Raw genomic sequence first — 6,383 nt, forward strand, 5'->3', positions numbered from 1 at the left:
AGCTTGTGACTGCTTGGTTTTTAATACTGATCAGGATCTATGCTTCTGCTGCTGCCCTTTAGCAAGTTTACTGAGTTTTGCATTTCCTCATACATGTGTTAGGTATGTTGTTATATTCTGGATTAGAGCAAAGACCATTTAAGCGAATGCATCTGCAACTATACAGCAAGAAGAAGCAGTTTAATTGTGCACTAAATGTGGATTTAGTTAGATTTTTTGGGTGCATGCACACTGGTATTCAACAAAGTCCAGCTCAATAAATGTCTCCCACATTCAAAAGAAGAGAGAATTATGCTTAGTCATTTCCCAAGCTTAGCAAATTTATGTTTTCAATTTGTTTACTGTAGTGAGTGAGTACTTGCATTTATACCTGTCTAGTTACAATATTATTTTGCTTGTGCATGTGTCCCCATTGTTTTGTTTTTTTTTGTATGTATGAATGGCTCATACATCAGTGGGTGGATGCATGTCTGTGGAAGTCAGAGGCAGAAGGCAGAATCCTGTAAAGTGAGTCACGGGCCTTACATCGGCCAACATTAGCAGAGTGTTGTCTGTCTTCAATTCTGTCTAACTCCTCTCAGTCCTTTTTTTCTCCCTCCACGTGCCTGAGCCTTTATGGTATCTCTGCCCTGATCTGTGTGGGATGTATACAGAAGCACAAGTAGGGGACCCTTCAGGACGAATGAAGGGTCTGCTGGGCAAACTATAGAGGAAATTCCATACGCTCACATGGGGCTGGTGAGCCCATTGAGGGGGCACCAGGACACTGGTGGGTGAAAAACATGAGGCTATTACAAGCTTTAGGAAGTAATGACTGGAATGAAGGAAAGGCCTCAACAAAGCAAAGAGCAAAGAGATGCCATGGAGATTATAAGTTGCGGGCAGGAAAGAAAAGAGGGGTAGATGAAAGTAAGAGAGGGGCAAGAAGGAGGAAAAGAGAAGAAGCAAGAGATGTCGAGGACTCAAGGGAGTCTATCTCAGTCAGAAGTAGCATTTTAGTTTACATTATCTCATTCAGTCGCCATCCAACCTCTGCTTGAAGACTGTCGTGGAACATGCACTCCGCTGAGTGCATGCCACACATTGTGATCTTTCTCCTAGGACAACTCTCTGTCCATTTGTGCTGTGTTGATGTATGGGCTTGTTGTGTGTCACATTGAGAGTGGCTCTACACAACTGAAGAGCACTCAAACCCCCCTCGAACCCACAGGAGCAGAGGGATCCAGCTGCTGAAACAAGACAAATGGCTGTAGTTTGCTTTTAAATTGAAGTGCCAAAAACAGTTTGCTTATGGAGAGTTCCAGTAAATTAAACAAGTGCATATGAAATTGCACTTGTTTAATTTGAATGCTAAACTAGCTTTACCTAGTCAGAAGGCACAAACTGAGGAAGCCCCATGGTTGCTTTCGACACCTCTCTTTGGATAACCTTTTGTCTTTTTTCAACATTACCGCTGAAACATTTACATTTTTTTTTTTTTTTCTCTTGAATTAAATCTCTTCAAGTCAAGAAACTCAATTCACATGGGCATCGCACACTACCAATAAATGCCCATTGTTTGTTTCCATCCACACAGGCTATGGATGAGTCATTTATTTGAGCCATCAAATGGCAAACTCTGTAGACTTCAATCAATACAGAGCTGAGCTACCACACAGAAACAACTCTGCAAAATCAAGATAACAAAATAAGATATGATAACTTGATAGATTATGGATTGTAGGTAGGTTTCAACTTTTTAAAACCTGATACCCAAACATTTGTGCTGGGGGAAAAAACTATTTCAAAAATAGATCCTATGATCTGTTTGGAATAGAAGAATCATGACAATTAATATAAAATGTGTAGATGAGGTGGAAATGCTTCAGTTCAATATTTAGTTTGTACCAATAGATCTTCTGAGTCCACAAACACCCACTGCTGCCTGTGAAGCTTATTGGTTTGAAATAACAGTAATAGCTCAAGCCTAAACAGGTAAGACTCCAGCATTCTTTCATCTAAATTCTTGCAGAAGACAGTAAGACTATATTGTTCATATACGTATCAGCGAGTAAATTAACCTGCTTGTCATCGGCTGGTACACAGTTTTGAAAATGGTGACAAACCCCTGCTGTTTTCCCATCCTATCAAATAAAATTATATTCCTCCAGGAGCAAATAAAGACCTTTACAATTTCATTAGCTCCTCGTGGAAAAAATGCACTTCTATGCACAGCTGTAATCCTTGATTCCAGGAATCAGTAATTAAATGTTTGTGAGTATGAAATCAGTGACAAGACAGTAAACACAATTCCTTCAGTAGAATAGTTTGAGACTCCTTCACTGTAGATTTCAACTGAGGCTGTTGAAAATTTGCAGTTTCCTAACAGACAGAGAACAGCAGCTTGAATTCATTCTGTCAAACCAGAGTGTAATGGTGATGGGCTTTCATGGTGGAAATAACATACCCGCAAGAATTTTTCAGACATGTTATGCAATCTGCTTCTTGTCTGTCCTTCCACATACTCAAAAAGCTATTATGTGTTCTCCTGATTCCTTGCAGGTGAGCTCATCTTATGGTTTAAAGAAAGTTTCACAAAAGATCCCTTACACAACTTACATAACAATTTATCCTGATTGATTTTATGGTCAAGTGGGCGCAGGACCTTAACAGTGACCTCACTGCAGTGACATCACTGTGGGATAGAAGCTTCCTGAGTGTTATCCTTCACTACGGACGATAAACCAGGCTGGACAAGAGCTCAGGCTGAATCATGAGTAGAGCCTGACTCTAAGGTGATAGGTGGCAATATATCAAGTTCCTTTTGTTTCTGTTTTTGCATCAAGGGCAGCTGTTTGTGCGGTTGGTTCAAGGCAAGAAGGAACCTTACTACAAAGAAAACCCTTGCAGAAAATATGGCCAGATTAGTAAAATAAATAGGTGTTTGTTTTAAACGTCTTACCTTGTAGGCTTATATAACTGAAAGTTACAATGTAACACCTAATGTTATCCAGATTTCAATGACTTACCTACGTGCTGAGTAAATGCCAGATTGCTTCCATTGTGTGCCCCCTGCCAATGAAAAGACAAATTGTTTTCCTTCAGCCTCTCAAATGAGCAAGGTGAAACACAGCCACCACAAAGGCTGAAAAACAAACAGGCATTATCACACAATGGTGGATAAAAATTGGACTCAGAATTCAAAGCCCTTAAAGATGGTTATATAAGCTTTCAAAACCTTCTCAGTCTCTCCAGCCTGATGTGTTTAGGACTATTGATTACTTTCAGTTGTGCAGCCTTACTGGGAGACCGAGGTGAAGTAGAAATTGTTGCATTTTTTCCTTGCTAAAACCCATCCTCGCTGAATTAAGGAAACTCCCGCAGATGCACATGGCAGAGAAAAGAACAGACCCTTTTTTTTTTCCAAAGGGGGGGTTGATGGCAGTACTCAGGAATGTCAGCATCTGTGTTTGGGATATTTTCTTTTTTATAGCTGTTTTCTCAGAGATGCCAATGAGTTCTGTGGTGAAAATAACAGGGACTGGGCCAGAGTCCCAGTGCCTTTACCTCATATCTGTTCACGTGGGCAGGAGATACCAAACCAGACATAGTTTCTAGATCTCCACAAGTTGATAAAAAAAGAAGTATGATTATGTTTTCTTTCATCACAGATTCGTTTTGTTCATACAGTATTGATGTTTAGGACACTCTGCTCTCATTACAGGATCTTGGGTATCTGGTTGCTCTATAAATACCCACAGTAGAAACCATGTTTTTCTTCTGCATACTAAGTATAAAGTTTATTATTTCATGGTACAACACATCATGTAATTACTTTGTGAGCAAACTTCATGGACATGAGCTGAAGGGAGTGAAAGCATAGGAAATGGCATACTAAAAAGAGGGGCATGACTGATTAAAAAAAAATAATCTGAATTGTGGCAAAGACTCACTTTTCCTCCCCAGGGTTTGGTCTGTCTGCCGAAGTGGGCTGTGGTTTTTGGCTGGAGCGAAACATAATCCACAGAGAAGTCTGTCTGATAGTGTGGACGCTCTCCTGTGAAAAAATAACAAGGGATGAGATGGAAAGGTGTGTGGGACAGATGTGCGCTGTTATAAATTGACAGGATGTTTATCAGGAGTGTTGCGGGGTGACCCCTGTCCCCCTGTAACCACTCGATAACAGATCAGTGATGATGTGGTTAAAATACATTAAACTCTGGTGGCCTCGTAACTCTCCCTGTCAGACTGAATGTGGTGTGGTAGACTGCAAAAATTAAAAGCCTTATTATTCTACAGCAACAAAATGAATTGGCCTGTTTCATATGCCAGTTAAGACTCTATAACCCCAAATGATCTATTTTATTAATTATTATCATTATTTTATTTTAAAAGATTTTTTTCCTTGCTAATTTTCTTCTCATTGCCTATCTCAAATGGCTAATATATTTTATAATAGTCATCAGCCGTTTACCTTAGCTTAGCTTATTTTAGCCCGAATCAAGCGATCTGATTGGTTCATAGGTGGTGCATAATAAGCGCAATGAACAACTATGACGTCGAATGACTTTTCACAGACCCGTATCACTCCGCGACAGCCAAGCAACATGGTAAGAATATAGTAACAAAAACGAACGGGTTATCGAGCGGTTAAACAACATTAAAGACTTAAGGGAAAAAAATCTAGAAAATATATTAATATAAACGACACGATCAGACGATATGCGGAGCAAACGAAAGAGCAGGTGAATAAACAAAGCAAAATACGGAAGTCATGAAGTGTAGCCTGTTCAGTATGTGCATGAAGCCAGGACGACCTCCTTTTTTTATTCATTCAAGAATTTACATTTATCAAATACAATATTGATATACTATATATATATATACATTTATTTGTCTACTAATTTTTACTTTTTTTCATAACAGCACCAGCTCACAGAACTCGGCAGAAAGCGTTTATTTGATCACAGATAAGGAGCGTCGTTCGGCCCGACTTCATGGCCTTGGCTTGTCTTAGCAAAGGGAAACTGCAGGCTTAGTCTGAGAATATGAAAATCCTCTCTGTCAGCAAAACCTCGTACTCATAGTTAAATAGTCGCCAATGTTTGTTTGCTTATTTGTACCCAATCGGCGCAAAACAACAATATTATGTAGTTTTACGGGGTTGTGTGCTGGTGCACTGACTTCCTGGAGTCTCAGCTGGTTACCTAGCAACATAACAGTGAACTCATTTGGCACACAAAACAGTCTGCTGGTAAAAGTGAAGTTTATTTATTTGACATAGTAATGTGAACCACTGCAAACAAAATATTTAAATTGATGTACCGGAGGGGTGCCGCTGCTGGTAAGTGCTTACATAACACCAAATTCCGGCTAAGCAAGGCTGATGCTGTTAGCTCCTGGCTATAGCTTCATGTTTAGCTAAGAGGGCAGCATTTCTGTTGTGCTCAGCTAGCTAGCGTTTACTCTTGGATAGTAAAAAAAAAAAAAAAAAAAAAATATATATATATATATATATATATGACAGACGTGTTTAGGCCAACCACAGCTATTATTATAAGTCATATGTTCAGTTCAGTTCATTCAGCCCACAACTGAATGAACTTCCCCCGTCTTCCGGCATGGAGATTGAGGACGTTAACTAATGCAAAATGAGGTGATTATGGCCCACAAGCCACTGTTTCCTGAAAACAACTAAGACACACTCAGTGAGGTGCAAACGATCATTAAGAGACGCGTGTTTGAATACACACTAAGAAACCCAGGAAATCCTCTTTTGCAAGTCAGTCAATTGTTCAATGGGGAGGCAGCCTTCACTTTTGTTTGCATGGAGGTGGAAGGAAAGAAGGAGGGGGTGTTGCTTCTTGTCTCCTCCCCCATACCCACGGCATGTAAAAAAAAAAAAAAAAAAGTAGACCAACCCCGTTTCCATTCCCATGAATCCTATTACTGGAGACCCGAGCTCCGAGACATCTGCTCCGCTACGAACAACGGAGCGCGTCCCCTCTGCCGTGGTGCCCCCAGCTCTTACTCTTCACCACAGCCACACGACCCCTCAGTGTTTTGTGCGAGCAGCGAAGATCATGTGGAGCCGCTCTGCCCTCCACGTCTCCCGGCTGTAGTTCAGGGCAGCTTGAACCCCCTCCCCTCCCCTCTGTCCGGCTCAGCGAATAGCGGTCCCCGGTGCCACCGAGCAGCACATTTCTTATTGTCTGTGCGCTCCGCAGGCTGCTGGCCGTGGGCAGAGCGGCTTCGCATCCTCTCTGCTGCGGACTAACAATTTGGTGGAAGAGGACAACGAAAGGCGGATGAACAAAACAAAGATCCCCCTGCCCGATGTTTTAGAAACGCTTCAACAGTCGGATATTTAAGCAGATTTTTTTTTTTGTCTTTCTACGAGCTTT

This window comes from Echeneis naucrates, chromosome 16 (genome assembly GCF_900963305.1).
Source record: "Echeneis naucrates chromosome 16, fEcheNa1.1, whole genome shotgun sequence".
Taxonomy (NCBI): Eukaryota; Metazoa; Chordata; class Actinopteri; order Carangiformes; family Echeneidae; genus Echeneis; species Echeneis naucrates.